Consider the following 23,310-nt stretch of genomic DNA (forward strand, 5'->3'; position numbering starts at 1 on the left):
ACAGTATGTCCATTTCAGGGATATTCAACACAACAAAAGTATTATGGACCATGCTTGAGTTGATTAAACTTGTTTTGAGATAGATAGTCTTGTTTAAGAAACAAAACAAATAAGGAAATACACTAAACTCCATTGCCTGTTGGTTAGGTTTGTAGACATACCACATACATATATACATCCATCCATACTTACATAAATGAATGCATACATACATACACATGTACATACAGCGTTGAACCTCTGAAGCAAATGTATGTTCACATATTCAATGTAGTTGTTATACACTCCCTCTCAATGCCTCCATTTCATGTATTTTCTTGAAATGCAGACTTAGTAATTAGAATTCTTCCCATCAGCATCGCAAACAATGACACCATCTTACCTTCTTGCCCCACCCTTTTTAAATCGAAACATTTTTTTGGGAAGCATTTATGGGCAATGCAAATGATTGCCACCACTGATCAATTTGTAAAAAAAGCCATATTCTACAAAATAATTATACAACCTGCTCCCCCTTGAACTATTACTACAAATCCACACTCTCCTACCATATAGGTATCAATATGAAATTATTTTAAAGATTTTTGCCATCTTGGTTTGCTAATTTTATTGAAGCCTGAACTCTTTCAATTTTGAAATCAATAAAATCCATGTGTTTTTTCAACCACAATATTTCTTTTGGCCATAGTCAATATGATCTATGCTGACACCGATAATGTGTAGAACTTGCTTGGCACACCTGGTCATTTCTTGTGATTGCTTCAGTGTAAAAATGTTCATGTAGGATACCTTATTTTATAATCATAGAGTTTTCTGTGAGCAAAGTATTCACAAAATTAATGTAATTAATTAATTAAATCAAAGGTATGTATGTAGCAATCAATTAACTTCACAGACAGCAGTGTGCTTTGCAAGTAACAAGGGTAACAAGTAACTTTATCGTAGGGTGTAAGAAGGTTTGTTCGTAAAGATGAATTAATCTGTTCTTCCGAAGAGACTTCAGGTCTTTTCAGATGGTGATTAAATTGTGATTTAGACAAATTAGTTTACAGTGCACTGAGAACTTTGGTTCATATGGTTCTCAGGCTATTTAGAAGAAAACAGGGCTTGCTTTTTATGCTTTTCTTCTCCTTCTATGTTTAGTATATGATTTAGGAAGATGGGAAAACCAATGTGCTTTGGCTTGTGTGTAATGCTGGCCATTTTGTCGTGAATAAAATATTACGCTCTCAGAATTTCAGTATATAAATAAGATCATGCATAAAGCTAGAGGCTGAGTCTGTGGTATCAGGTTTATAAAGGGCTTTATTCCAATAACTCGAGTCAAAGGGAGAATATTACCATCACCACAAAGGATCTGGAAGGGACTCAAAAGTATTCTCAATATTCTCAAAACATTATTCACAGAGTTCAGTATATATACATTTCTCAATTGTACGTAAGCAAAAGAGCAAGAGAGAATGAGATAAGAGCATGTGGGCGTGTAAGTAGGCGTGAAGGTGGGCGTCCATGTGGGCGTCCACTTGATGATAATAGGTAATTTGTCATAGGTGGGTGGATACCTGGAGGGGGTTGCGTGATCAGCTGGAACTTTACTGGAACTTTGCCTTACTTGTGCTCAACTCGAGCATGACGTGTAACTGACGTGGGGAGGGTTGCTATGCAACCGGACAAGTCTGGAAGTGAGGCCTTCAGTGAGTGAGGCCTTCAGTGTCAGAACGACCAGCACATCTTGTATTATCTGATATCCGATGTCTGGAGCAGGGACTGATTCGTGACATAGGTTGCTCATCACCAAAAGCCGATGTGGCATCTATTTCTTCATTTACTTCATTTACTGCAGAGGTCTTGCACGGGGGCTATGGGCTTTTCACTGACGTGAGCTTTGTAATCACACAAAAAGAGACAGAAAGGCTAGGCTTTCTCCTTTGCAGATGGGTCATGTTTAAATTCCTCCTTCTCCAGGCAGGAATGTATTTCTCAAGGAGCGGAGCAGATAACTTGAAGGCTGAATACAGTTTTGGCAGGCAACAAGCCGGGCCAGGCACCGTTAGCTGCGCAGGAAGTAAGACAAAGGTCATTGATACAGATGCAGGTCCAGGCTGGAGCATTCAGAGGCAGAAGGCAGGAAAAGGCTCGATGGCAGAATTCAGGGCCTAACTTGCCAGAGCTGAAAAACGTGAAAAGTACACCATATAAAGACGGTGGCAAGGCATACTTAGGAACGGAATATTCGACCCATTCAGGGCGGATCTGAAAGAGGACATGTTGACGTTGGACACAATTGTATTTGCGTCTTCATAGCTTGAAGTGGAGGGAACATACATGTACTTGTAGCATGTACATGGAGCCATTGGGGTCTAAGATAGGGGACACAATTGATCATAAAAATTCATATTTCCTCATTCCCTCCTTGTCCCCTACGGACCCTTCATGAGATATCGATCCTCAGGAATCCATCAATCTGTTCATGTAACATCATTTGCTCTTCTTTCTTCTTCCGGGATTTTGAATGAGAACTTGAACGTGGAATACATGATGTGGCACACAGGCCGCAAATCGCTGGCCCACATTGTAGACACAGGCAGCAACTGAATATTATTAATAGTATCAACCCACAGACGGTCAACACTTTCCATCCTCAAGCCGATATTAATCCCCAGAGCCAACCGGACCATGTCCACGTGCCTGGGTCTTGATGTATGCTTTGGGCAATCTTGTGGAGCCTTGTTATTGTTTTGTATACAGACGGTGCGTTATTAGGAATGAAAGAAATGATATGTAGCACGTCCCACCCCAGTCTAAGGGCAGTTGCACATAGGCTGTCTGGCCACAAATAAAGTAGGTGTGTCGTGATGCTCTGAAATAGGACTTTCCTTTGTCTTTGAATACACTCACTGTGCCCCAAATGTACTGAGCCTTCTTTTCTGACACACAAGTTCCCTTTTACTGGCAGGACTGTAATTGAGGATGGACCTAAATTGTGTATGGGCTTGACATTCAACACTATAAAGTCGAGGGTCACATTTCCTTGCAGATACTCTTCATTTTCTAGATCTGTACCTTTCATTTGGGGAAGTCCCTCTTCATCTGGGAAACATGCTTTGTTCATGACTTTATTCAAGTTACCCCATACCCACTCGCCCCTACACTCCTTGTCTTGACATTCTTTGGCATCACCGTTGATGGATGTCATTAAGGCAAACCATGCTCCGCAAGAACCATTATGGGAGAACGGAAAAGGAAAAAGAGGCAACACTCCCTTTACCTTCTGATACGGGGGAAATCGGCCACAGACCCAGCAGTCTGTAGCATTGCTAACCTGATGTGAATGGTGCAGCATCTGAATAAAGGTATTGCTGCGTAAGGCAAGTCGATATGATAACTCATGGGATGGCAGATCACTAAACGTGTGTTTTGTGGCATCATTAGTGGAGGAGTGTAAAAGTGAGGCAATAGAAGGAAAAATAGCATGTAGTATTAAGCTGATACATATTATCGTGATGCACAGAAGAGATAGAAAAATCACAGTCACTATACATCTACCAAGTAATATTTTACAGTATTTGCTTCTTATCTTGCTCTTTTTTTTTTTTATGTTATTGTCCAAGATCTTATGCAAGCCAGAATACATGTTCAACCGCTTCACCACCTAGTGGACTTAATTGATCAAACGGGTTCTGACTTTTTAGATCTAAGTTTAACTCCTGCTGGGGAGTCTCCTCTAGAAAAGGGGGCTCAAAGTCCAAGCAGTCAGTGTTCTTTTTGGAAAGTACAGTTATTCCCAAAGTAACGTTTGCAATGATGTATCCATCCTTTCCGTACCTCGACTTTAACGGCGGTCCTTGTTGTTAGCAACACCAATTTCGGCGTCTTCCACCTCGGCTCAAGAGGGCTTGATCTATCAAAGTTCCGGATCAGCGATGGAGTGTCCCTTGACCTGGGTGTTGTCAGGGAAGGCGGCAGCAACCTGCGAACAACAAGAGAGTAGTGCAGACATCAAGGAAGCCAGGTAATCTGTCAGCATGTTACTATCAACATCAGTAATCTTTTAGGCATTGGAGTGCCCCACATATTTGGTGGTCTACCAAAGACCACTTCATAAGGAGATAAGCCTGTTCTAGAATGAGCTACCATTCGCATGTAAAAGAGGGCAACCGGTAGGGCTACCATCCAATCTACACCTTTGTCTGCGCAAATCTTTGCTAGTCTAATTTTCAATGTCTGATTATGTCTTTCTACAAGGCCTGCTGCTTCAGGATGTCGCACACAATGGAATTTCCAGGTATACCCTAACAGAAGGGACACCTGCTTCATTAGTACCAGGACATATTTGTAACCTCTACATCTGTTTATTTGGATATAATCCATTTGGAGCACTTCAAAAGGGTGGTCAGGTGGATGAAATCCACCTTGTTCCATCGGAATGCCTTTACCTGGATTGAATTGGCAACAGATCATACATGTTCTGACCTTTTGTTTCGCTGCTGCACGCAGGTGCTTGTTGAACCATATATTCTGTAAGCTATCTATCATTGCTTTCTCTCCTAATTGTGCAGGACTATGTGCGGTATTTATAATCACTTGTACCATCGAATCAGGAAGAAACCATGTGGATTTGCCCTTATTCATCCAACCCTGATCAGTCAGTACCCCTCCTTGTTCCGACCATTTCTTTAATTCGTCCATAGTAGCATGTGTCTGTATGTCTTGTACATCCTTGGAAGGATCCCTAACTGTCATGGCGTTGGACACTGATTGAACCTGTAACTTTGTCATGTCTAGTGGGGTCTGAGCTGTCTGTTTAGCAGTTCGGTCTGCCAGATCATTGCCTTGGGAAATGGTATCTGTGGCTCTAGTATGTGCTTTACATTTTAGGATAGCTATGGCTGTTGGTAAATGTATTGCTTCCAGTAGGGCTTGAATAAGGGGGCCATGCTGTATCTTGGCCCCATGAGAGGTCAAGAAACCTCTTTCTCGCCACAGAATCGGTGTAAATGTTTACTCTCAGGTGCTTAGCTCTTATGCACGCTTGTGTCAGGGCGATGAGCTCTGCTGCTTGTGCTGACAATATGTCTATTCTTTTAGTCTCTATTATTACAGTATCAGTAGTCACTGCATATGCTGCCACTAATTCTCCCGCCCCTGTCCTCATGCATGAGCCGTCAACTTATAGTGTTAGGTCGGGGTCTGGGAGTGCAACGTCTGTCAAGTCTTGTCTTGGTTTAGTCACGGTATGTATTACTTCAACACAGTCGTGTGGTGAAACGCTTTCTGTACTGGAGGGCAAAAGGGTAGCGGGATTCAGTATGTTGCATCGTCTGATCTCTATGTGTGGTTGAAATAACGTTAGCTCATAGCCTGTCAGTCTAGCTACAGTCAGGTGTTGTGTTTGTGTCCGGTTCAAGAGAACCTCTACTGCGTGTGGTACTTGTACTGTCAGAGGGTGGCCCAGCACTATCGAGTCACTTTGTCTTATGGCTAAGGCCGTTGCTGCAACTGATTTTAGGCACGCAGGCAAAGCCTGTGCTACTGGGTCTAATGTACTAGAAAAATAAGCACAGGGCTTGTGTTTTCCTGCATGATCTTGTGTTAGGACAGATAGTGCGGTTCCATCCCGCTCTGTCACAAAAAGCATAAACGATTTGTTGTAATCAGGGTTTGCTAAAACTGGTGCTTGACATAAAGCTCTCTTTAATTCTTCAAATGCCACAGTGTGTTCTTGTGTCCAAGGGAGGACTTTAGTAGAAGCTGCCTCCTGTGTCGTTAACTGTATCAGGGGCTTGGCTATGTAAGCATACTGGGGAATCCACTGCCTGCAATATGAAGTGAGGCCAATGAATGCACGTACCTCCTTTTGTGTCTTGGGCTGTGAAAAACCAGAAATCAATTGAATACGTTCCGGTGCCCACAACTAATTCCCCTGAAAGATCACAATAAAACATGAGAAAAAGGGGAAAGCACCATACCTATTTCCTCGGCTTAATTTCTAAGGGGGCTAATTTCTAAGGGGCTTAATTTCTTAAGGGGCTAGCGGGAAGCGAACCTCCTCAGGGGCCAGCAGAAAGCCAATATTCTCCTCCTTCCCCCCTTTTTGACAGGAGGAAATCTGAAACAGATTCCACTGCTGTCAAACACTACCAAACCCTGCGTGTAGCAACTGGGCGTAAGCAAAATTATAGGAGATGCACAGCGTAGTTGAAATTCAAGAGAAATCCCTCCAGCAAATGTACAAACTTCATTGTGTGAGCTCATAGGCTGGCCAAATGACATCTCATATGCAAATGTCCCTATTATGTGAACCCACACCAACCTGAAGTCAATATTAATGCTAGGAGGCCCTAATAGGAATGCTAAATTACCTAAATATTCGGAAAACCAAGTTTAAGAACAGTTGTTAATGTTGATAATTAATAATTTATCTGCTAAAGAAACCAGTCATTTTGCAATAATTTCCACCTATACAATAAACTGCATCCCTCGCCTTTCATATTCAAACGTCTCCCTTCAGAAACCCAAACCCAATAGCCTAATTTAAAAACAAGTCAACTTTTGGGGCCACCACTTACAAGAATGAGCTTACTAAAGCAAACTTTAAAAAGGAAATCCTGTCAGATATTTTCTCATTACCCTAAATACCGAGCCTCATTTGTCACTCTGGGGTGGCAGTCCTTATTTAAAACAGGCCTTTCAAGAGTTAAGATGCGAGTGCACAGATCATAATGGTTCCTTAATGTCCAATCTGGAAACATATGACCGAGGCTGCCTGTCTATAAGAGAAAGGCAGTCATGTGATACATATTTTAGTCTTGCATAACTTTTTTCTTCTTTTATTCATCTCCAATACCAATTAGACATACACTGATAACGTGTTGTCTGCTATTTTGACAGCATGATAAAGGTAATATCATGTCTGTGAAATTTAGTAATTGTGAACAAGTTCCAGCCAAGCGCAGCGCAAAGATTTACGTCGTCACGACCATCTCTGTAACGCCCAGGAGAACTTGTATTAATGCTAAACATACTGGTCAATACAACACAAAAACAAAACATATATAAAACACATATGCCAAGCCATCAGTATACCAAGCACAGAAAGCATAGACAATTACACTAACATATATAAATGAGCAGTGATGCGCAATTACAGTACCTACAGCTCAGAGGCGAAAATTCTGGCCTGCTTAATTTGTCAGGCTTATAATCAATAACTGATTTACCTGCCCTATACACCCCCATCTGACAGTGGGTCATCCCAATGATGACCGTGTCAAGTCTGACACACAGGAACAGCAACAATAATCAAAAATGAAGAACACACGAACCTGTCTTTTTTTTATAAAAATGAGCTATGAATCTTCGTACACAATGTACCCTCATGTCCTAGTCGAAGATGCATCTCCCATCTTTCCTCACAGACCCGTAACCACTGGATCATTTATCCAATGCAACTGGTGGCAGCTTGTGGCCACAATTCAAAAATGTCTGAATTTGAAAATCGTTTTTATATAGGCATATAGCCTTTAAAATTCCAAGCAAGAGCAACATTTTACTTTCTGGCCAGAAGCAATATAACATTTGCTAAAAAATAAAACAAATCACCTCCATAGACATTTCCTCGGGGCACTGGTTTTGCACAGAATAGAACAAGGGAATCTTTCTCGACTTACATTTCTCAGCTGCCCTGTCTTATCAGAGAAGCTAAAAATAGCCCCTCAGCACGGCTTGAGCCTGGGCTGCCAGCCAACTTTTTTGTTTTTCCTACTCCTGGCCCCCAAGGCTCTCCGGCTGCAGGCATTACACAGATGCGATGTCAGAAAAGCTTTCTAAGCAGTGCCTTTGTTCTGCTCCTCTCACCGGCCCCCACCTACACTGGCTACAAGGTCAGAATCTGTCTCCGATTTCTGTATCACATTCTGCTCCACACAGCCCCCACCTTCTCCTCACTCTGAAGCTGTCAAAGACAAAAAGACTACTCAATTCCATAAAAACTGCAATAATTCGCCCAATTGAAAAATTATTTTTACATACAATTTGCACTCAGGGGGTCATAATCTTACCGACTTGACCCAGCACATTGGCTCACTGGACCACCAAGAACACAAACCTGTATTCTTGAACAATTTGCAAATTCGAAATACCCACAATTCTTTTTTCAAGCTAAACTTTTCACTAATTATTTTTTCGTTAACACTTTGTACATTAGGGGTGTCATCAAATCACAGGTGTTGCTCCTTCTCTAGCTACACCCCTCTCAATTTCCTTTTGACAACGTAGTCAAATGTTGGACCATGTAAACACCAGCTATGCGCTGTTCGTTTGGTGGGAGGCTCAAGAACCTTTGGGCTACTATATCATTATTATATGTATCGTGGTACTTGCGGTGGCACTCTAACTGGTCTTTCTACTGGGGCCACTCTTGCTAGGTCCTCTGAAAGGACGGGATAAATACCAGCAACGTCAGTATTTCTTTCTCTGTCAGCCTGCGCTCATTTTACCTGCTCCACTTCCTCCTGTAACATCTTTTCCTTGGCTTTTCCAGACTCCAGTCTACTTCTCTCTGCTTCGTGAAACACTTACTCTGTCCTCCTATGTGACTCCTTGCGCCAAAACTCAATGGCATCCTTCCGAGCTGGTCTACATTTTCTCTTTCATAAGAGTGTTTCGTTGTCTGTCTACTTGTTCTGCTTTTACTCGGATACCTTCCTCAACTAATACGTTTTCTCGGGCTTTGTCTGAGTCCTACCTACTTTTATCCTCTTTTCTGAGCGCTTTCTCTATGCGTCTATGCTATTCTTTACGCCATAATTCAATGGCATTTTTCTGTGACTGTCTGGCTTTCTTTTTCCATAATGCTTCTTCTACTTTCATGATGCAATCTGCATCCCATGTCCCAACAGCGGGCCATCTCTGATTCTCTGCTAAATCCTTGGTGTAGTCCACCCACAAATCGAGATATAATACGGCATCTAGGCCATGTTTATGGTACATAAAGTACCCTGCAGTGTCCCTAGGTGGAATGGGAACGGCTTCCTCGAGTATTCCTTTTCTAGTTTTTATCTGTCTTAATTTTGAGAATAACAGCATCTTAAACCTTGCTACTTGATTCTTACTCGGACTTGAACACAATTAATACAATAAACACAGTAATGAAGATCGAACAATCACTCATACCACGACATTTAAAACACATTAAAACATTTTAAAATGAACAACGATAATTAGAATAAAACTAGCTAACTGCATAATACTAGATGTACTGCTAAACAGTACAGATACACTGCTAAAACAGTGCAGACCAGGTCTGTGTACCCCAATCCGTCTTGACCGGCACAAACCAATGTGCACGTCTAGATGCGTCCCCAGCAACGGTACTCACCGGGAAGCACGGAACGGAACAGAAGGCCTCGGAAACTCTGGACTGGACTAGACCAGACTGGACTGGACTCGACTCGTGACGTGGATACTTCAGAACTTCGGAATCTGGTGGGCCTCTGTATACCTCGGACACAGCTCTCTCGCAGGTGGGCTCTGGGTAGGACAATCTGCGTTCCTCACCGCCTCGTCTGGATGCCTGGTCGCAGTCCGTCCCCTTCGTTGGCCTGAGGGAGTTGGCGTGAAGACCCGCGACGTGCGCGCTTGAAGTCCGTCACGGCTATGGAAGGGGGCAAAACTGGACCGTCATCTCCGGCGTGTGGGGAAAGAGATTGAACTGTTCGGGCGCCATTATGTCGTGAATAAAATATTACGCTCTCAGAATTTCAGTATATAAATAAGATCATGCATAAAGCAAGAGGCTGAGTCTGTGGTATCAGGTTCATAAAGGGCTTTATTCCAATAACTCGAGTCAAAGGGAGAATATTACCATCACCACAAAGGATCTGGAAGGGACTCAAAAGTATTCTCAATATTCTCAAAACATTATTCACAGAGTACAGTATATATACATTTCTCAATTGTACGTAAGCAAAAGAGCAAGAGAGAATGAGATAAGAGCATGTGGGCGTGTAAGTAGGCGTGAAGGTGGGCGTCCATGTGGGCGTCCACTTGATGATAATAGGTAATTTGTCATAGGTGGGTGGATACCTGGAGGGGGTTGCGTGATCAGCTGGAACTTTACTGGAACTTTGCCTTACTTGTGCTCAACTCGAGCATGACGTGTAACTGACGTGGGGAGGGTTGCTATGCAACCGGACAAGTCTGGAAGTGAGGCCTTCAGTGAGTGAGGCCTTCAGTGTCAGAACGACCAGCACATCTTGTATTATCTGATATCCGATGTCTGGAGCAGGGACTGATTCGTGACATAGGTTGCTCATCACCAAAAGCCGATGTGGCATCTATTTCTTCATTTACTTCATTTACTGCAGAGGTCTTGCACGGGGGCTATGGGCTTTTCACTGACGTGAGCTTTGTAATCACACAAAAAGAGACAGAAAGGCTAGGCTTTCTCCTTTGCAGATGGGTCATGTTTAAATTCCTCCTTCTCCAGGCAGGAATGTATTTCTCGAGGAGCGGAGCAGATAACTTGAAGGCTGAATACAGTTTTGGCAGGCAACAAGCCGGGCCAGACACCGTTAGCCGCGCAGGAGGTAAGACAAAGGTCATTGATACAGATGCAGGTCCAGACTGGAGCATTCAGAGGCAGAAGGCAGGAAAAGGCTCGATGGCAGAATTCAGGGCCTAACTTGCCAGAGCTGAAAAACGTGAAAAGTACACCATATAAAGACGGTGGCAAGGCATACTTAGGAACGGAATATTCGACCCATTCAGGGCGGATCTGAAAGAGGACATGTTGACGTTGGACACAATTGTATTTGCGTCTTCATAGCTTGAAGTGGAGGGAACATACATGTACTTGTAGCATGTACATGGAGCCGTTGGGGTCTAAGATAGGGGACACAATTGATCATAAAAATTCATATTTCCTAAATTTTCAGGATTTGTTTCTCATCAACAGAATTAAGTAAATATTTCTAGAATGGGTGTATTGTTGTTTCAATTCTGTGGTACCAGTGGCTGGTTGGACCAGACTTATAAAATCTAAAAACCCTCAGAAACATTAAAATATTGTGTTATATTTTCTTTACCCCTAAAAAACAATGTACTCAAAAACCTCTTGAAAACATCAAGAGGATCGCGCTTGAAAGATTTATGGAGTCTTCAGAATCCAAACTTCACACTTCATCAAATTTAAGATCCTATAAAGCGTATTTTTCCTTCTCTCTAAGATCTGAGCTCCCAACTTTAATCTGTTATCACATGACAGAGTTTTAGTTAAATTCAATCCCTTATAATTTCCTCATCTTGTCTCGCTTTCTCAAATTGGAACGATCTAAAACAATTTTCCGGACACCTTTATTATAATGTGCATTAGTTTATTAGTTGTTCTTTCGCAGACATAATGTGGTGGATTAAGAAAAGTGACTATCTTTGCTGTCGGTTTTGTTTTATGTACAAAAGTAACATAGACTGAAGTCACTATATATGGCTTTGTAGATTGATAATTAAACAAATGACTCTATAAGTTCTTTTTCACTGGACATCAGATAAAACATCTTCTTCACAGAGTATGTCAACTGTAAATCATATTCTCCACTTCTGTAAATGGGCATAAGGGAGAGGCAACATGGAGAAGCACTCCGTAGTTCTTTTCCTAGGCTGACTCATGGTTGGAACATCAGTAATGCCAAGAGAGCTATGGAGTCAGTTTTTTTCCTGTTTAAAGAGGTACAAAGACTAATAATAATTACATACATATGTTAATCAACTGCCACAAATTAAATGGAAGGATTGTGTGGACGCTTAATAGAAACTGGCTTTTCCACTGCAGTGCACTTCCTTGAGAAGGATGGCAGCAGACACAGTAAGAGCACAGAGTCACAAAGATAAAGACACACACACACACACACAAATGTGCAAGCACCGTTTCAGAAACACACAAATGCACAAATGCACATAACTGCATGCATAAACACACAAGCTTACACACACACACAGATGTGCATGTGCAAATGTATTGATACAAAGAGACATGTATGCCTGTATGCATCTTCACACAAAGCATGCACATCAACACAAAAAGCACATGCATGCTTACATGTTTACTTAAACACACACAAATGCACACACACACATGCAAAGTTGTGAGCAAAAGTTCACAAATGCACATGCTTACATGGATAAACACACCAGCATATGCACATGCACACACAGATGTGCATGCACAAATCCACTAATACAAAAATAGACATTCATACCTGTATGTATACACACACACATATTACATTCCTTCATTTCCATAATTCTGTTTCCTTGCAAAAAGGAAATTGATCATACTTGCTAAGCAGCTCTTGTCATAATATAAGTTGTGCCCATTCACAAATTTTAAAAATCATATTACGATATGAGCACACACTTTAAAAAAAAACATACTTGCGTCAAACATGGCTAGTGCAGCTTTGGTCTTCGTAACACTTATGTTGAAAGTCAACAGTTCCTGTTATTCCTTCACCTTTCATGTGGGATGGGATAAATTGTGGGGAGCTGATGCTGGAAGCCACCAGCTATGTAATTTCTACACATTATTAAATGGGTAGATGTTAAAGAGCAGAGTTAGTTTGGGAATTTTGGAACCCTGATGATAACCAGCTATTTCACTTCCTACACATTGCATTATGGAGGTTGATGTCACTTCAAAGGCATTACTTTCTGGTGAAGCCTCACAGAACGTGTAATTTCCAGGGTGGGAATTCCAGGTCAGGAGCATTATCTCACATCAGCAAGACTTTTGCTCAGGGATCACGGGTGATATCACTTCCTGGTCAGATGAGCTCAAAGTGACCACTTCCCCTAGTGAGTGAGATGGAAGTAAGAATAAAAGTAAGATGTACATGTGAGGTTTACAACAGTATTTCTACTTTGATAATATAGTGGTAGTCAACATCCTGGCTTGTATATTCTTATAGGTCAATATAAAAAACTCACTGTAGTAGAACATCCTGTTTGGGAAATATGTATAGAATCATTTTCTGTAAAATTCACCATTCTGGGCAATCAATTGAAATACTTTCTTGGGAGAAAGATTTAACCAACTTCCCTGGTGATGAGTGGGTTTGCTGACTGCTATTTATGTGACTGGTCAGCTCATATATTTGCGGAACAAAATTAACCCAACTTCATTGCAATGAGTCTGTCTTGATCCCTGGTATATCTAGGATAAGCTAAGAGACCTGTCGGTATACATGCGCTATATAAATTCCCCTAAAAATAAATAAATAAAATAGGATGCTACCTCAGCTGGAGTCCATTTTTTAAAATGCTCAACTATGCAAGAGTCATAAATAGTAAATGATGACTTTGACTGTAGTACATTGCTGCAATCTTTCCAAAATTAGATTTATTCCTCCTTTCAATGCTTGTTAACTTCTTAATAATTCAGGTAGATTTTCTGATGCTAAGATACAACATCCTGTGGCTATGCATCTGGGGGAATGTACTGCGCATACCTCCTTATAGCTGATGGGCTTGTAAGAGTTTTGTAAAATATGACATGGTATGTAGTCTATGGTAAGCACTGGAGTGCAATGTTTGATTAACGCTCAATTCCAGAACTTTACGCTGTCTAATACATTCACATTAACTATTACAGTAATACTGTGATATGGTTGCAACAAAAGTGACAAAAATAGCACAGTGATTACATTCTTCACATCACATTTGTCACATTGCTTTTCAAATATTCACTCTTGGTATATCTGCATCAATGTCTCACACATGCAGGGACACACACTCTCTCCCTCCTCAATCTCTTGCTCTCTTTCTCTCCATTTCTCTCTCTCTTTCTGTGTCTTTCTTTTCCAAGTTGTGATTGTGATTCCACAATAAGCACACATGAGAAATACCTCACAAACTTGAATCCTGGCATAGCCCATTCTGCCTTGCATCCTCCTGAGGGTCATACATTGTTTACCATAACTTGTGCAGTGGAAACACTGGATTAAAAAAGCAAGTTAGCGAAGTGAAGTGCACCCACCAGCAAGGTGGGTGAAGAACGGGATGCACAAACGATCAAGGCAGGTGTCATTCATGGTGAGAGTTGGGAGGTATGTGTGAGCACACATGCCCACACAGAGACACACATACACATATAATCCAGTTAACATTTGTACTGGAGGCCTTTTCACATTAGGAATACCCTGTTACAGCATAGCAGTTCAAAGTTCTTTGGTGCAGAATCTTACAGTAAAATTACAATTATTCTACCAATGAATTTCGGTGTAATTTTAAACTTGAACCTCAGTAATCTACCATTTTAAGAGTCCTCTTTTAATCATCTCTACCCAACAATAAACTGTAGTACTTTAAATGTGAAATACATATCTACAAACCTCACAATCAGGTCACTTCATAATTGGCATTTACCATTTAATAATGTATTGCGTCAGCGTAGCTGTCTGTTCTCAATACTTGTCTTGTACAATAACTTCCCATAGGGCATTTTCCAGCATGTTAGTGTTTGTGTTTCTGTCTCACTTGGCAGCAAATCCGGAAAATATCACACATGAAAGGAGCCCTTCTTTCATTCTGAGTTACTTGATACCTATCCAAATCTATGCATCTCTGGCTCTATTCCCCCCCCAAAAAAGTAAACTACTTGGTAGAGATTCTCATTTCTGCCTGAACGCATTTTTTAATTTTTCAACAATGTCACCAATGAAAATGTGCGACAGGTGTACTTTTTTATTATTATGTGACTTTGCCCAAAGTCTTCTAAATCCACTTGTATGGAGGTTGACATAGAGATGGACTCCTCAGAAGAAAATCATACGCTGTTTGTGCAAATACACTTTTTCTTTGTAGAGAATCAATTTTTCCTCATGGAGAAAGCTCTTCATGCACAAACCCTTGGTAAGATCAATTCCCATTCCTGTCCTATGAGGAGATTTAGTCAAGCCTTTGGATGGGGTCAATCTCCAACCATTTCCAGGGTAGAAATAAGTCAGAGAGGAGTTTGGGAATTCCCAATATCCAATTGTTGAGTAGGATTTACTACTGTTGATTTTTCCTCACTCAGGGCTCGATTCAGAAAGGTAAACTTACATATTTGTATATGTTTACTTCTTTTAGGTATTCACAAAGTTAAATTAGACTATTAGTTTAAGTTTATGACTTTCGGTATTCACAAAAGACATTGTGGAATAGTATCTTTATGTCCGCACTCGGGGCAGAATCTCCGCAATCCTCACATGGCATGTATTCTCAGCACCCGGAGTGGAAACTCCTCTCTTGGGGGCGGAGATTCTGCCCCGAGTGGGGATGTAAAGATGCTGCTTGTAAATGACTTTTGTAATAACGTAAGTTGTAATCTTAAACTTTTGGTCTAAGTTTACCTTTGTGAATACCTAAAAGTAGTAAACTCAGTTTAACTTAGTGAACTGGACCCTCAAAGAGAATAAGTAGGCAGAACTACATCCGCTTAGATCCTCCAGAATCTCTTTGTGAATTCCTGCAGGCCAAAAATACCATTGTGAATACTTTTTCAAGGTTCCAAAACATTATTATTATTATTATTAAATTAAATTTATATATGGTGCAAAGATACCCGGAGGTTTCCCGGCGCCTACAGACACGCAGTTCAAGGAGGCAGGGGCTACAGCTCTACTGATTTAAAAGCCAAGTTTTTATATCTTTGCGGAATTTAAGGTAACTTCTTTCGTTTCGTAAATGAAATGGAAGAGAGTTCCACAGGGAGGGAGCTAGATAGGCAAAAGAGCGTCCGCCCATTCTAGCTCGTTTGATCCTGGGAACTTGGAATTTTAAATGATTAGAGGATCGTAGTAGGCATGAGGGACGATAATGGTGCACCAAAGCACCTAAATAGTGGGGAGCAGAGCCCATGTTCATCCTATGCATGTAGCAGAGAGCTTTAAATTTCGTGCGATTGTCTATTCTCAGCCAATGTAGTTCAGGGAGTGAGCCTATAGCAGAAGTCATTCTGGGGAGTTGGCAAAACAGTCTGGCCGCAGAGTTCTGGACCACTTGCAGCTTGCAAAGCACTTCCCTACTAGCACCCAGATAAAGCACGTTTCCATAGTCTAATCTGGACACGATCAAGGCCTGGATGACAGTTTTTTGCGTAGAGGATGGAAGCATCCAGAGAATATTTCTAAGCCACTTTAGAATAACAAAACAGGTAGAGGCTACCTTGACCAATTGCTGCTTCATGGTCAACAATTGCTCATCAATAATCACGCCAAGGTTGTGGTCCGATTGTGACAGAAGGGGAAGATCACCCATTTGTGAAGGCCAGTGGAAAGAGTATTTCCTCTCCCCTGATGTCTCAATACAGAGCATTCCTGCAGCACAATTGCGCACAGCATCGCGATGTGCTGCAGGAATGCCCCCACTAGGCACCAGGGATGTTTTTTTGGGTAAAAGGAAGCGACCCCTTGGACAAGGGTCGCTTCCTAAAGGGGGCAAATATTTTAAAGACTTTTCTGCTCCCCCAGGGCCAGATCGCCTCAGTTTTTTGGCGTTTCTGGCCCCAGGGGGGGCAGAAAAGCCCACTAGAGCCAGGGATGTTTATTTTTTAAAAACGGAAGCGACCCCTTTGGGGAAGGGTCGCTTCCAGCCACAAATTATTAAAAAATGGGTATTCTGCCCCCCCTGGGGGCAGATTGCCACGTAGTTTTGGCCTTTCTGCCCCCGGGGGGGGCAGAATACCCCACTAGACACCAGGGAGGACTTTTTTTAGCTATAGAAAGCGACCCCTTGGGCAAGGGCCGCTTCCTTAAGGGGCATATTTAAAAAAAAAGTATTTTCTGCCTCCCCTTTTTGTCGTTGCTGGCCCCTGGGGGCGGCAGAAAAGCCCACTAGAGCCAGGGATCTTTTTTAGAAAAATCGAAGCGACCCCTTGTGGAAGGGTCGCTCTCAGGGGCCTCATTTTTTTTAAAATGTGTATTCTGCCCCCCCGGGGGCAGATCATCCCGTGTATTTGACCCTGCCACCAGGTAGGTCGCTCCCCTCACTGCCACACAGCCCCCTGTGTGTACTGCATCTCGCCACCTCTGCCGCTCGTGTCAGCCGCTAAGTACTGTTTCCTCATTGTTGCTTCTCTGCCTGTGCCACCTTTTGCCTTTTGCACCCCTGTGCCCGTTTTCTTCCTCATTGTACCCCTTTTTATTCTTTCTGTCCCCGTTGCCTGTGCCACCTTTTGCCTTTTGTACCCCTGTGTCCGTTTTCTTCCTCATTGTACCCCTTTTTTTCTTTCTGTCCCCGCTGCCTGTGCCACCTTTTGCCTTTTGTACCCCTGTGCCCGTTTTCTTCCTCATTGTACCCCTTTTTTCTTTCTGTCCCCGCTGCCTGTGCCACCTTTTGCCTTTTGTACCCCTGTGCCTGTTTTCTTCCTCATTGTACCCCTTTTTTTCTTTCTGTCCCTGCTGCCTGTGCCACCTTTTGCCTTCTGTACCCCTGTGCCCGTTTATTTCCTTTTTGGACCCCATTTTCCTTTCTGTCCCGTTGCCTTCGTGTCCCCCGCCGTTCCTTTCCCGCCGCTGCGTCCCTGCGGCCCCGCCCCCTTGATTCCCATTGGCCGCCCCGCTCCCACCTCCCAGCTGCTCCTCCCTCCCTCTCCCCCTCATATGGAGGCCGCGCAGCGGTAGAGAGAGCGACCTTTGACCCTGCGACCAGGTATGTGACTCCCCTCACTGCCACACAGCCCCCTGTGTGTCCAGCATCTCGCCGCCTCTGTCGCTCGTGTCAGCCGCTAAGTACTGTTTCCTCATTGTTGCTTCTCTGCCTGTGCCACCTTTTGCCTTGTGTACCCCTTTGCCCGTTATCTTCCTCATTGTACCCCTTTTTTTTTCTTTCTGTCCCCGCTGCCTGTGCCACCTTTTGCCTTTTGTACCCCTGTGCCCGTTTTCTCCCTCATTGTACCCCTTTTTTTCTTTCTGTGCCCGCTGCCTGTGCCACCTTTTGCCTTTTGTACCCCTGTGCCTGTTTTCTTCCTCATTGTACCCCTTTTTTTCTTTCTGTCCCCGCTGCCTGTGCCACCTTTTGCCTTTTGTACCCCTGTGCCCGTTTTCTTCCTCATTGTACCCCTTTTTTCTTTCTGTCCCCGCTGCCTGTGCCACCTTTTGCCTTCTGTACCCCTGTGCCCATTTATTTCCTTTTTGGACCCCATTTTCCTTTCTGTCCCGTTGCCTCCATGTCCCCAGCCGTTCCTTTCCAACCGCTGCGTCCCTGCGGCCCCGCCCCCTTGATTCCCATTAGCCATCCCGCTCCCACTTCCCAGCTGCTCCTCCCTCCCTCTCCTCCTCATATGGAGGCCGCTCCACGGCTGCGCAGCGGGCACGCCACTGGCGCGACGAAGGCACGCTTAAGGCAAGCCCGTCTGCGCCCGTCCGCGCCTGGACCGCGCCCAGCGCCAGGACCCCTGGCCCCCGTCGATGCCAGCCCACACGACGGACTTACGACGCCGCCACCCTCAACGCACTCAAACCCGGCTGGAACCCCACCTGCTACCAAGCCACCCTGAAACGCACCCACGGACCCTTCACCTGCCAAGCCTGCAACTTCACCTGCCTTTGGACCTGCACCGCACCTAAAAGGCCAGGCACCAGCAACAACCACCTCAAGTGCATCCTACTCAACACCTGCTCCGTCCACAGACACGCCGTCGAACTCTGGAACCTGCTCAACACAACATCACCAGACGTCGCCTTTCTCACGGAAACCTGGATGAACACCTCCTCAGTCCCCGACATCGCTATAGCCATCCCGGACGGATACAAGATCACCCGGAGGGATCGCGCCAACCAGACCGGAGGAGGCATCGCCATCGTCCACAGAAACACCATCCGCATCACGACCAACTCCGACGACACTCTCACCGCCGCCGAGCACCTTCACCTCCAGATACACACCGACCCCAAGACCACCCTCAGAGGCACTATCTACAGACCCCCGGGACCATGCACACTGTTAGACCTGACATCCTTGGCGTGGGTTTTTCCCCTATCTTTTGCCTCTACTGCCTGGATTTTTGATGCTGTGCTGGATTTCGTTTTTGCTGGTTTAGATGCTTTGGACACTCTGCCACTGCTAATCAGTGCCAGAGTGTAAGTGCTCCCTGTGTAAAATATCATATTGATTGGATATACCTGATTGGCATATCTGTATCACCATGAAGTCCCGAGTAAAGTGCACTGTGTGTGCCAGGGCTGGTGATGACAGATGCTACTAGTGGGTCTGCAGCGCTGATTGCGCCACCCACCTGTATAGCCCTAAAATGGTGTCTCAGGCCTGCCGCTGCAGGCCTGCCTGCAGTCCCCGGACTGCCATGTCCTCCTGGCCAGTGTCCACACTGGCCGGGCCTAACCCTTCCCTTTTTATACACGTCAGTCATCCCTATGGAAGGCCCGAGGTACCCCCCTGGGCAGGGTGCAGTGTATGTAAAAGGTAGAGCATGTACTAGTGCAGGTAACATGTTCTGGTAATGAACAACGGCCATTTTGTGTGTTCACTGCTGCAAGGTTATCTTGCTCCATAGGCTAACAGGGGGGAGGCTGGTGCCAATGGCTATCCGCCTATCTTCTCATAGGAACAAGATAAGACATGAGTGTTTAATATTCCTGAGCTCATCATTTAATAACACATCTTTTAGGAGAGGTTGTTTTTAAATCCTGAGTTGGAGAATGGTACTTTTTAGAGAGTAGCTGTTCTCTTGTCTGACCCTTCTGTGTGCCTGGGCATGCTTGTGGATTGACTGTCTGGGTTGAGAGTGACCGGGGCTGGGGATCCCCCAGGAGGTTGGCTGAGTCAGCCCTCTGCTGAATGGCAACATTTGCAAGTAGAGTGGAGGGAGGGGATAGCACCTGGGAGTGAATAGGGCTGCCCTAGAGATATTTAGGTACAAAGTACAATCAGCGGTACTATACGGGGCGGAATTATGGGGTCCTGCATGTAGAAATACATTTGAATGTCTCGAGAACAAGTTCCTTAGGGGGTTGTTGAAAATATCTACAAATACCCCACTAACACCACTTTTATTGGATCTAAACCTGAAACGAACAGATCAACATGCAATATTGCTGTGGGTTAGACTGTGGACGACCACAGAACTAGTAAATTACAAGGAAGGCTTGAAAGAAGTTATGGATCTTGATAGTTGTAACAAAGTTTATTGGCTCAAGCATGTAAAAAAATGGTTAGGCATGATTGGACTAGCCCATTTCTGGAATAACCCTGAGGCTATGAACCCGTGTTCCAAGAAAATTGTTAAACTATCTTATTGGTCACATGTGAGCCATGAGTCAGTATACACTAGAATCCATGGACCATTAACAGAAAGCTTTTTATTGTTTAAGGATGTAGCATCTTTTGAACCCTTTCTAGATGAGATCCACCCACCTTTATCAAAAACTCTGTATCTCAAATTTAGATATGGCATTCTTAGAACAAAGGTCCTTGAAAAAAGCTGGGCGAAAACAGGAAGTGATCTTTGCACTTCTTGTACTTATGGTATAAAGGAAGATGATTTACACATACTTCTATTTTGCTCAAGCTATGCAATTCCAAGGAAAAAGTGGATAGTACCACTCTGCCATAGAATAGGTTCTAGATCCTATAAGGAGGCTGGTAGAATTTTAAAAACCGACACAAGTCAGGTGATAGTCCTTGGAGTCAGTAGATTTCTTCTGGCTGCTAACTTTATTAGAATAAAGTTGGGTCTACTTTTTTAAGGAAAAAGGGCGAGGAGAATGAGACAATATATCACTACAAAGTTCTAAAATGAGATTATGGTATTAGAACATGTAATTGTTGTTTTATTACCCAACCTGGAGGATGTTGTTGATGCTTTTTTTCATGAATTTAAAAAATATATATAAAATGTACTAGCGGTTTGTGATTTAATACTTTTTTAGATTATTTTTTAAAAAACTATATTTATTATTAATCATATTTTTTAATATTTAAAATTTCCACCCAGGTGAAATGTGATTGATAATGTATTATGGAATAATGAAATTGACACTCGGTAGCATCGGATATTATGAATAGGTGGCTTACTGTATCCCATTGCCATTTTGTCTTGAGTTGGTAATTGTCAAATGTAAGAAATGTTTTTTTTGTTCTTTTATGATGCAAATGCGTCGAAATAAAGATTAAATGAATGGAATAGGGCTGTGCCTGCCTGCCACACTGCTGGCTCCACCTCCTGCTGGGCGGCTGACGACTCTGCCCCACACTCTGAAAAGAAAGCAGAAGCCAGGAAAACAAAGTGCTCCAGCAACACCCAGAACTGGATCAGACTGGGCTCAGGACCCACTTGCACAAAGACTTCAAAGACTTTTAGGGGTATAAGTACAAGACCCCTGACAACAGATTTTTAGATTCTACAATCAAGAGGAACCTCTGCTGAAAGACGGACTGCTGAAGGACTGAAGGAAGATTGCCTTGCTGTGTGCTCTAAGGGCTGACCTGCCTTGCTGTACAACTGAAGCTGAGGAGGAGAAGGGACTTTGCTGTGTGCTGTGACCCTGCCTGCTTGACCTAAAACAAGACTTTGCTGTGTGCTGTGTCTTCAAACTCTGAATCTCCAAGGGCCTGAGAAGAACTGGCCTCCTGTTTGGCAACCCAGGGACATCAAGGTTGCCGCGACTATAAGACTCTGTTCTGCCCGTGAACTGCGCTGGCTGCTCTCCACTTTGCTTGAGAGCGCCGCACCGAGTCCTGCCTGAAACCGACTGCCGTGGAAAGGAGATCGGCGTGCTCATCGGCATGTGCATTCCTGCCAGCCCCAAAGATCGTGGGTGCCTCCTGAGCCACTGTGAAGCCCGGCGGCGTCTCGACCAACTCGCTCCGCAAAGCCGCAGAGGAAGAAGCGAGGAGGCCGCGATCCGATTGGTGGTTGGTGGAGGCTTGGCCGGAGGAGCAGCGCTGCAATTGGTTGCTGCCCGGGGACATCTGTCAACGTCACTGGGGGCTCGACGAGAGAGCCGCGACCGGATTGGCCAGCGCTAGCGAGTTGCAGGAGCCCTGCACCGAGGAAACCTTCCAACGCGCCGAGTCCTCGCACCCCGGGCCCCAACCGGGTGAGTCTGTAGAGGGAGAGGGAATCCGGCTGACTGTAGTAGCATCCTTCGCAAGTCCCGAACAGCCCGCGTAGCGTGGGGGCTCGGGGACTGCCGCGTAAGGTCTAATCAACTGGTTCCCATCGTAGGAACAGCCGGAGAGGAGCGCTACAGTCGCGAGCGCAAGGGCACCACGGAGTAACGTGTTTTAAGAACTCAGAGCCTGCGATCATATTCTTTGTGGAATTCATTCAAGAGACTAAGACTATCCTTTTCATGATCCTAACAAACCCAAGAAACCGATTACTGTGCAACGCTATGATAAATTGATTTTTACTGCTGAAATTAGATAAAACTATATTTTTGATATACGCACCTGTGTGGTCTACGTTTGTGGTGTACCAGGGGGGTCATTGTGGTGGTTACTTGCAAATACGTTACACATTGCCTTGGGGATAAGCCTCGGGCCAAGCTACCTAGAGGGTGAGCAGGGGTTATCTACCGTGTGTGTCCCTGTACCCTGACTAGAAGCAAGGGTCCCTATTTGGTCTAAGGTGCTTACCTCTGCCAATTAGAGACCCCCAGATCTAACACACACAATTAAGGAAAGCCATCGCAGACTTCATCAGCCCGCACGCCCTCACCTCCTCTGACTACATCCTCCTAGGGGACCTCAACTTCCACTTGGAGAACAACAATGACAGCAACACCAACCCTGCTGGACCACCTCGCCAACCTCGGACTCAAGCAACTGGTGAACACCCCCACCCACTACGCCGGCCACACGCTTGACCCCGTCTTCTCCTCCAGCAAGCACATCTCCTTCAGCCACTCAACCAGACTTCATTGGATTGATCACAGCTGCGTCCACTTCAACTTCAGGAGAACCACGACTCACCACCACCCGCAACAGGTTCCCCGCAGGAGCTGGAACAAGATCACCGCCGACCAGCTCACCACCTCCCTCAGCCAGAACCCCCCCACCAGCGCAACGGACCCCAACGAAGCAGCCCGCAACTTCACACAGTGGCTCACCAACTGCGCCGATGACCTCGCACCTCTGTAGAAGCCACCCAGCAGACCCGGCAGTAAGAAAGCCTCGTGGTTCACCAACGAACTCAAAACATCCCAAAAAAACTGCTGCACCCTCGAAAAAACCTGGCGCCACGACCAGACTACAGAAAACATGACAGCCCTCAAGAACGCCACCCGCATACTCCACCAGCTGATCCGCACC

This window comes from Triturus cristatus, chromosome 6 (genome assembly GCF_964204655.1).
Source record: "Triturus cristatus chromosome 6, aTriCri1.1, whole genome shotgun sequence".
Lineage (NCBI taxonomy): Eukaryota > Metazoa > Chordata > Amphibia > Caudata > Salamandridae > Triturus > Triturus cristatus.